A 10,043-nucleotide genomic window follows, 5' to 3' on the forward strand; every position below is an offset into this window, starting at 1 on the left:
TTAAGTTTCCTTTTCATATAGGCCCACGTTGCTTGGAAGTTTCAGCCACAGACACAGACACATTTTGTAGGGGTTTTAGGGGTACATTGCTTGGAAAACAGCCACAACCTGGTTGTAGGCATCGACGCTTTCTAACCTGGCCGACTGCTGCCCATCAAAGATGGTCGCATACGGCACTTGGACATAGTCCACGGTATTCTTCAGAAGCTCGGCATCCGAGTCTGTGGCTACCCAGAGGTATGGTTCGACTGTTGATCTATTCGGAGCATTCCAGTCGTTCCTGCCATGGCCTCTGAGTTGAAACATCATGTCAAGCTTAAATGCTGATTCTGCATGTGCAGGTGATTTTCCAAACTGAATGAGTAGAATCCCTTAGAATCCCAATGGCCCCCATTGTGGCTTAATTTTGCTGACCGAGTATCCCAGCTCAATAAGCTTATTCCTCAAAGGATTAAAGCTTTTGGCAGCAAATTTTCCATTGCCTATATCTATGTGGCCTGGGGCATTCATCAGCACACAGTGATATGGACGACCAACATTTTGAGTCATTTTCAGACCAGTAATTTGATGGTTTATTTGTGAGTTGTGGGGAGCTAATGGATACTGAGCTAATGGGATGCCTATTTTCTGAATTTATAGCAAGTTTGAGATGTGTTGCTGGAGTGTATGTATGTTGTCTTTAGCTTTTGGTAGCTTTAAAAAGCCAACAGAAGCAATAGTCATTGTTAAAGATTCCCAAATTTGGCATGGTAAATCCTGTATGTAGATATCCAGTATGCATGCTGTTGTTGTTGTCTTATTTTCTTGATCTTATTATTAGTTGTGGATGTTGTTGTTGAAATTGCTGATTAATGTTGCAGTATATAGTGCTTCTGTTGTTTCTTTTTCTGCTATTACAGTTGTGATGTTGCTGTATTGTTACAGGTTTGGACTGTAATGCAATTACAGTAATTTAAAAAAAAAAAGAGTTAACTAATAACAACGGTTATATTGACATTACCCGTTGTTATTACTTTCAACAACGGGTTATAACACAAGAACCGTTGTTATTGGTCTTATTAGATTAAAAAAATGAGATAGGAAGTGACAACGGGTGTAGTACTTCTACCCGTTGTCATTGTTTTTTTAGACATATTTCATTTTGGCGCAAATTGGGTGAAAATATATTACAACGGATATATTTTAACCGTTGCAATAAAGTTATGACAACGGTTGACCTTTATTGACCCGTTGTTATTAACATATAACAATGGTTTTGTTTTGAGGACTCGTTGTCAATAGTTTGTCTTAATAAAAAACTAATTTACAAACACATACAGCATACCACACAAACACAGACAACATCAGTTCAACCGTTGGTATCTTGAGTTTATTATTCTCTCTCCCCCGTTTTCTACATTCTCGTTGCCGGCCGTCGCCCAGTTTCCGACGCCCAGATTCCGTTGCCTTCCCTTATCATCCTGCTCGTTCTATTTATCATTATCAGGTATGTTCACTTTAATTTTGTGTTTCGTCATTAGGGTTTTAAGACGAACATATTTTTTGTTTTTCATGCATCTGTTTGTTTTTCGTCTTCTTTGTTATCTTTATCATCCCGCATCGTCATCTACTTCATTCCTCTTATTAGGGTTTAGGATTTTAGAAGTTCAAACTGTTGTTTTAAATTTTCATTCCTCTTTAGGGTTTTAGATAATACTCTGCATGACGTTGTTAAGTTGTTCATTTACTATTTCATTCATATTTGGGTTTTAGGATTATCATGGGTGAAAAACGGAAAAGAAGTCAAAAGAATAATAACCGTGGGGATGATAATAAGCCAGGTGAGAGGGGTGCTACGAAGTGCCCTGCAGCCCTTGCAGCTATAGCCGCTAAAGAGCCGCTTAAAATAACATGGAGCTCGAAGGGCTTCCCTACTAGACCAAATGCGGGTTTTTTATCCAGTTGGATTGGATGTTGCACAAGATAGTTTGTGCCTATTCATTTAGATGATGTTAGAAATTTGAATCCAAAATTGACGGAGTTATACTTGGCTCGTATAAAGGAAGCCTTTGATATTGCCGATGAATGCCATGATAAGTATCTAATGCAGAAGGCAGGGGGTGTCCACAGGCAGTGGAAGTGTGACGTTGCTAGGGATTGGTTGTATGTGGACAAGGCAACGGGGGAGATGCGTAAGAGCCCACCGGCAAACAAGTGTCCCACCATCAGTCAGGAACAATGGGATGTTTTCAAAGCGATGAGAACTAATGAGAAGTTTCAGGTTAAATATCCTCCCCTTTTAACGATTTACCTATCATTTTTTAAATTAATGAGTTCTTTATATAATCTTTTTATTATCTCATCTCCTTGCTCTTTTATATAATTTGAAGGCCGTTAGCAGAAGAAATCGTGCTAACAATTCATGCAAGAAGGGGAAATTGTATGGTTCTTGAGGCGGTTACAGATTAATAGAAGACAACCTCGTAAGTAGCATGGATTCCCCTGTGAGATTTGATTTTTTTAATCACACTTGGACTTGATACACATTTACATGTATAATTGTTACCATGTTAATGTGTAGGTGGCAAAGGGAGTGACCGACTTGGATCGGCATGTTACTTATAAAGAAGGGCACACGCCTAAAAGATCCCGGCCGCGTGACAAATATGATGAGGAAGTGTTGGCCAACATAGTAAGCATTATTTTATTAAGACGAGTTCATTACTAACTTTATTATTTTAGTCACAAATATAATTTGATGTTTATTTAATATATTATAGGACAAGGTATTGAAGGAGGTAGAAGAAGGGAAATTCACTCCCAATGGTCGTGATGACGTTCTTGCTAGAGCGATCGGCCGACCCGAACATCCAGGTCGATTGAGGGGCGTCCCGTTACAGGTTGGAGTAACGAAATATTATGGGACAACTGCCCCGAAAAACAAGAAAAGGAAGACTAAGGCTGAGAAGGCTGACATGGTACCATTTATTCTATTATTTTCATTTAAGTTCAATTCACATGTTATTATTGGGATACAAATTGCTGAAACATTACATTCTTGGCACGTAGGTTCAATTATTGGCATCCGTACTACTAAAGATGAATTCTGGAGGCAAGCCTTCCGAAGAAGAAGTGAAGATGATGGAGGATGTCATTAAAGGGGGTAATAAGGTACAACAGATTGGTCAAGAGGCCGAGAACACTACTACCTTGGCAATACATGAGAAGGAAGTATCGGTCACGAGATTCAGAAAGATCAGGTACCTAATGCTTCTGAAGTTGTAACAACTAAAGCCGATCAGGTACCTAATACGTACTTCCTTATTTTTCTTTTCTTTTTTTTGGGTAAGATCAGGGGGTGTGTTCCCTGCCAGCTCTAATGCTATAACTTCTGACATCGTGCCATTGGTTAATTTTATTAGGTAAATAATGAGTCTGAAAAGGAGATGCAACTTGAGAAGTCGGTGATGGAAAACAAAGAAAGATACATCCCCTTCAAGTCGCCACCGTTTTCGATGAAGGTATGCATGAAGTGTTTAATTAGTTAAATTTATATGAATTCTATTAAATTTTGGGATATAATAATGTATGTTTATTCTTCAGGCCGTAAACAGGAGAGTAGTAATTCTTGCTGACCCTAAATTCGAGAAACCAATTGTGCGTGTTGGTCAGGCTCTCGTAGAAGTGCCCACCAAATCAGCAGCGGAAACTGTAGTGGTTGTTCATGGCGAAAAACTTTTGCCGAATCATAGAAAAGTGAAGATAGCTGAAGTCTTTCCAGGCCATGAAAACTTTCAACTGCCCGTCCCAGTTCGTGACGACATTACCATTCTGGGAGATGCGGTTGGAAGTTTCATCCAATGGCCTGAATCTCACATCTTCCTGGCTCGTTCGTCTCCGCCTCAGCCGAAAGCAGTTGGGGTTAGAAAAAATACCTTTATATGTTAAATTTTTAATTGTTGAATGGTTTTATATGTTAAATTTATATGTTATTTTTTTTTGTAGGGAACAAAAAAGCCGGCTAAGGCGGATAAGCCTAAGTCCACAGACATGCCAACTACCTCGTCCAGACAACAACTTGATGAGGTATTTAATTAACTTCTCCATTTTTTTAAAAACCTCCCTTTATTTATATTTTTTCTGTATTTCTAAAAAGCATGGAAATTTTTTGTAGGGAACAAAAAAGCCGGCTAAGGCGGATAAGCCTAAGTCCCCAGACATGCCAACTACCTCGTCCAGACAACAACTTGATGAGGTATTTAATTAACTTCTCCATTTTTTTTAAAAAACCTCCCTTTATTTATATTTTTTCTGTATTTCTAAAAAGTATGGAAATTTTTTATAGGGGACAAAAAAGACGGATAAGCCTAAGTCTCTAGTCATACCTGCTACTACTACCTCATCATTGAAAGAGCAGGTTGATGAGGTATTTAGTTAAGTACTCTTTTATTTTTATTACTCCAACTAGCTAGCTAGGATATGTTACATTTGGATTTTTTATTATGTTAATTATCTACATGTACGTAGGCTGGTGGTAGTAGCACAAAATCAGAGAATCATTATTTCCCAGAACTGAAAGATGTTAGGAGTTTAAACTCCACAAAATATTGTGGGAAGGATTACATGCTAAAAGTAAGAACGGTGACGATGAGGAAACTGCATGAGGAGGCTTGCAATCGCATAGCAAACGAGCAATTGATAATTATTCTGCTCGAGGAGCATATTGTAGGGATTGAGCGCGAAGCAATTATGTCATGGGAGATGCTAGCCATTTGGGCTGGCCTAGACGAGATTGATGTCCAACACCTATTTGTTTGGATGAAGTAAGTTTCTTAATAGATAATTTTATATTCTAATATTCTGAATACTAGATAGTGTTTTAAATACCGGAATTAATACCATAATAATGTAGGTTCTTGAAATCGAGAGTGATCCCCGAGAACAAGATTCCATGTAATCTATACGGATTCCTGTGCCCCTATATTTTATCTATGTTTATCACGTTGATTTCGTACGAAGATCGGGTAGATTATATTGCTCGGGAATTGGCGACAAACAAGAAGCTGGTTTTTGCCCCTTATAATGAAAACGGGTAATAAACAAATTAATATTACGTTTCCCCCTACAATTGCATTTTCATAACTAATATATGTACTTGTTAATAATGATGATGTCTCTTGATGTAGGACTCATTGGGTGTTAGCAGCCATCATGCAGACCAAGAAGAAAGTTTTTTGGTTGGACACTTTGCATAGACAACCAAGCGAGACCTTTAAAGGCTTGATTATTAAGTAAGTTTATAATACTGATTTATTTATAATAACATTAAGTTTTAATTTTTAATTATAGCAAAAAGCTAATTTTTGCCCCAAAAATAGGAGTTTCTGCCTCCTTTTTTTTTTTAAAAAAAAAATAGGGCCTTTGAGAAGAAAAGAGCTAACGAGGATCAACCCACGAAAGATTCTGATGATGGCCCTACTTTTATTACGATAACATGGTTACTTGCTCAAATACAATAACTTAAGTGCAAAAATCTGTCTTTAATAATTATACACTACCTAAAGTGCAAGATTCTGATGTGGGCCTTCTCTCGTCTCTTCGTTTTTTATGTAATAATAGGTCCCTCTCCAGCCAGATAGCATACAATGTGGATACTACGTTTGTCGGTTCATGTTGGAGATTATTATGCGAATATATATCCTTATTCCAGAAAAGGTTAGTAATTTAATAATGTGTTTATTACTTTTTTTAAATTAGAGCTGATGTTGTCTTGCTTGCTGCTATACAATGATGTTGCTATGCTGAATGATGTATGTTGTTACAATAATGTCTTGCCTTTGTTTTTTCCGCAGTATGTAATCAACGTGCCACAAGACCTTCAGCAGTACAAATGGCAACATATAGACGAGGTAAGGGACATGTTGGGCAAATACGTCTTAGAACATAGCAATGCTGAAGGCTAAATGCATGATACTCGGAGCTTAGATCGACTTTAGTAAATTTTTTGTTGAAGTTAGGGAATGATCTTAGTTCATGTAAAGTTAACTCCTTGTAAGTATATATATAATATTAATATATATATATATATATATATATATATATATATATATATATATATATATATATATATATATATATATATATATATATATATATATATATATATATATGATAATACCCGTAAATTTGAAGACCTTTGTTTTATTTTAAAAGTAATATTTTAATCTATTTTAATTTTATATTAATTTATTTGAAATAAAATTTATTTGATAAAATATAATCTTATTTTATTTTGAAGAAATGTAATTATTTTTGATAGTTTAGAAATGTTTAAAAGTGATTTAAACTATATTTAAACCTTTTCCTTTGATAAAATAGATTTCGGATAAAAGTTGTAAAATTGGGATTTTCCCATTTCTTACGGTCGTTGGGTAAACGAGTTTGGATATTGGGCATATGAGTACTTAATCTTTTAGTAAAATCGTGTTTAAGAACTTTAATTTTCTCGGAAATCGCGTTCGACGAATATTTCTAATTTCCGTCGAAACGAACCAAAACGTAAACAAATGACCCATCTTCCCATGCCTTTTGGCTGGCCACCTACCCTCCATTTGTCCCCTCTTCCAATTTTCATTTCCTCCATAACTCAATCTATTTTCTCCTTCTCTCAAACACCAAAAACCCACTAAAAATCCTCCTTACAATCCCTAAATCCACCATAAATCCTTCATTTCTCCACCAAATCTCATAAAAATTATATATTTGGAATCCTCTCTTCAATCCTCATCTACTAGTAAGCTTTATTTTCATTTCCCCCAATTTTTGTTTAAGACACTTTTTTTTAGAGTTTCGAATTTAAGCTTAATAATTGTATTTTTGTTGTTCTTATAGGTGAAGAATTTGAAGATGAGTTAGGTGACTGATGTGAACATTATTTGCGCACATTTAGTCCCCTAATTGAACCTATTTTGCATACTATTATAGCATTTTATGGCCATTTTATCCGTCAAAACCTTCCTATTTGCTTTTCTATCGCATTTCATATGTTTTGTAGAAAAGGAGATAATAAGGCGGAAATTCCCGTCTTTCGTGCATATTTGGAAGCTTATTGATGATATTAGATGGACTAGTATGAAGAGGAGGCAAGAATGATGACCAAAGATGTAGGAATAATGTGTATGTAGAAGGATAAAAGGGTTAAAAGTAAGAATGACGAGAGGGAAGGCATTACAAGAAGAAATCGCTCAAAAGCCGAACCAAGGGTTGCTCCTTTGGCTCTTAAAATATGCTAGATGGAACGGCATCGAAAAATCAAGTGATCTAGGCTTTTGAATCACTCCAATAGGAGTCCGGATGAGGAAATAACGTCCGTTTTACAATCCGAGCTCAAGATACAGCTCAACCCGCTCGGGTCAAATTCAACCCGCTCGGGTTGAAGCCCAGGACGCCCATATTTCGCTCGGGACGAGCGGATTCCTGGACAGGAAACTTTTCCTTGCTACGTGAACCACAATCCGAGCGGATTCTCCCAAATCCGCCCGGATTGCATCTCCCAAATCCGCCCGGATTCTCCCAAATCCGCCCGGATTGCATTTTTCGAATCCGCCCGGATTCACCTTAATCCGTCCGGATTCCAGCCCAGCGCATTTTCGTCTTCTTCAAGCCTCAAAGAAAGACGCCCTTCCTTCAAGAAATACCGGAGTCTCCCTGCTCAAATCTCAAAAGTGTAATTACTAGTTTAGCCCTTAGTTAACCCTAATGCATCCACCTAATTTCTACTATAAATACCCCATTTGTAATAATCAAACCATCAAGTTTTATTAGATTAGAAATTCCTCTTAGATTAGATTTGGAGTAGATTAGAATAAATTACTCTTTAATCTTTCTACAAATTACACATTAATCTCTCCTTAATTATTGTTCAAGTTTATTATTCAAGTTTATTATTGGGTAATTGAAGATTATTGGGTTATTATTGGGAGATTGACAACCTTTCATCAATCAATCAAGCTTCTTCTTTTATTCTTGCTTTATTATTTGGAATCATCTCAAGTTTGGTATAATCCCTTTACTCTTTAATCTTTATTGTTCATTTCTTCATTCCATTATCATGTTTATACTTGTTGTGATGTTTGACACCATTAATGACATGTTTCCCATGATAATGAGTGAGTAGTCTCTTAGCTAGGATTAGTGGGTAATTAGGGGAAATCAACATGGGATTGATTCATGCTTAATCTAATATGTTTTCATAATCAAATTGCTTGCTTGTTGTGATGTCAACTTTATGCACATGTTATGTTTGATGAAATGCTAAGCCTATGAATCCTTGCATTTTTACCATCTCTTATCTACTCAACTTGACTTGTAAGACATAAACCAACTCGAGTCTTGTTAGACCATGCATAGAAGTTGATTAGGAGGAAAGTAAGTCGACTTGTAGGTGTTGTACAATCTAATCGATTCGGCTCCGGGACCCAACTCTTCCTAAGAACCGTAAGATATAACCCAACTCGGTTTCTCCACAACATTAATTGCTTGCAACTTTGTAAACATGTTTGTATGATCAAAACCATGAATCCCCTATGACCCCATGATATCCTAGCACTTTTAATCATTTGTTTACATCCTTTATTTCATTGCTTGTTTTACCTTATTGCCTTTATTAGTCTAAAACACAACTACAAACCCAAATCAATTGTGACACTAGCATAAATTGAGATAGATAGACTTAGAGCCCAAAGCACACCGTCCCATGGATCGACCTCGACTTACCGCTAACTAGTTGTTTGTTGAGTATTATAAATTGTGTTTGATTGAGAGCCCCAACGACACTTTCATCAAAATGGCGCCGTTGCCGGGGACGGTGTTTGTTTGATTTAGATTTCCTTTTTGTTATTAGTTGTGTCTTTCTTCACCTTGAGGAAGTAAAAATCCTCAAGGTTTGTTCTAATTGTTTTTGAGTTGTTTGATATTTTGCATGTCTAGAAGGTTACAAAGTGATTTGTTACCTTTTGACCGTGAAATCGAAAGAAACTTGACGAACAATAGGAGACTCGTTAGGAGGAATTTGAGAGGTGTTGGTGAAGTTGTTCAACCCACTAGTGAGTTTGTCAATCCTTTCGCAATAGAAGGAGAAGAAAACCCATTACACAATACCCTACAAAATCCGCCTACAATGCCAAAATTCTCGTCACACTCCGTACCCACCGAGGAGAATCTACCAAATGGTACTCCTACACCGCAACATCTCACCGGTAATTTTATTGCCAAGTCCGCCTTCATCCAACTAGTTGAGAGGAGCCAATTCGGGGGAATGCCTAGTGAGGACCCTCATTCTCATATGGAAACCTTTTGCGATTATTGTGACGCTATCTCTCAAACGGGCGTGACTCAAGACCAAATTAGATGGGTCTTATTTCCTTTTTCCTTAATCGGCACCGCAAAGCAATGGTTGAAGGGCCTTGATAAGGCCACCCTTGGAATAGATTCTTGGAAGAAGTTGGCTCTAGCTTTCTACAAAAAATTCTACCCACCGGAAAAGACCAACATGCTAAGAGCTCAAATTACGGGTTTCAAGCAAAGGGATGAAGAGTCTTTGTATGAAGCTTGGGAGCGGTTTAAAGGAATTTGTCGCTCATGTCCTCACCATGGACTTAGCGAATGGTTTTTGGTGCAACAATTTTGGAATGGTTTATATGAAGATTCTAGGAACATTCTCAATATGGGATCAAATGGAATGTTCACCGAAGTTGATGACAATCAAACATGGAACAAGATTGAGGAAATGGCGGTCCATAATTCACAATATAGTAGACCTCGCAAGGCTACTAGAGGAGGAAAGCATGAAGTGGACTCCGTTACTCAATTGGGTGCTCAACTTAGTGCTCACATTGACACAATCAACTTGAAGTTTGAACAAGCTATGGTTAGACTTGAGGAAAACTCAAAATCATCGAAGCATCATGTCAATGCCATGACGGCATCCTCATCAATCCCAAGTGGGATATGTGAGAATTGTGGAACTTTGGGTCATGACCCAAGTGAGTGTAGGGGAACAACCG

At 37.2% G+C, this 10,043-nt stretch overlaps 1 non-coding gene across 1 annotated transcript; it reads right to left on the reverse strand.

The window, feature by feature from the left end:
* Positions 1–9,529: 9,529 nt before the first annotated feature.
* On the reverse strand, positions 9,530–9,636 carry LOC141618921 (small nucleolar RNA R71). The gene has a single exon (XR_012531531.1). It is a non-coding gene; the product is annotated as a small nucleolar RNA R71 (small nucleolar RNA).
* Positions 9,637–10,043: the final 407 nt, after the last annotated feature.

The sequence above is a fragment of the Silene latifolia genome, chromosome 1, assembly GCF_048544455.1.
Source record: "Silene latifolia isolate original U9 population chromosome 1, ASM4854445v1, whole genome shotgun sequence".
Lineage (NCBI taxonomy): Eukaryota > Viridiplantae > Streptophyta > Magnoliopsida > Caryophyllales > Caryophyllaceae > Silene > Silene latifolia.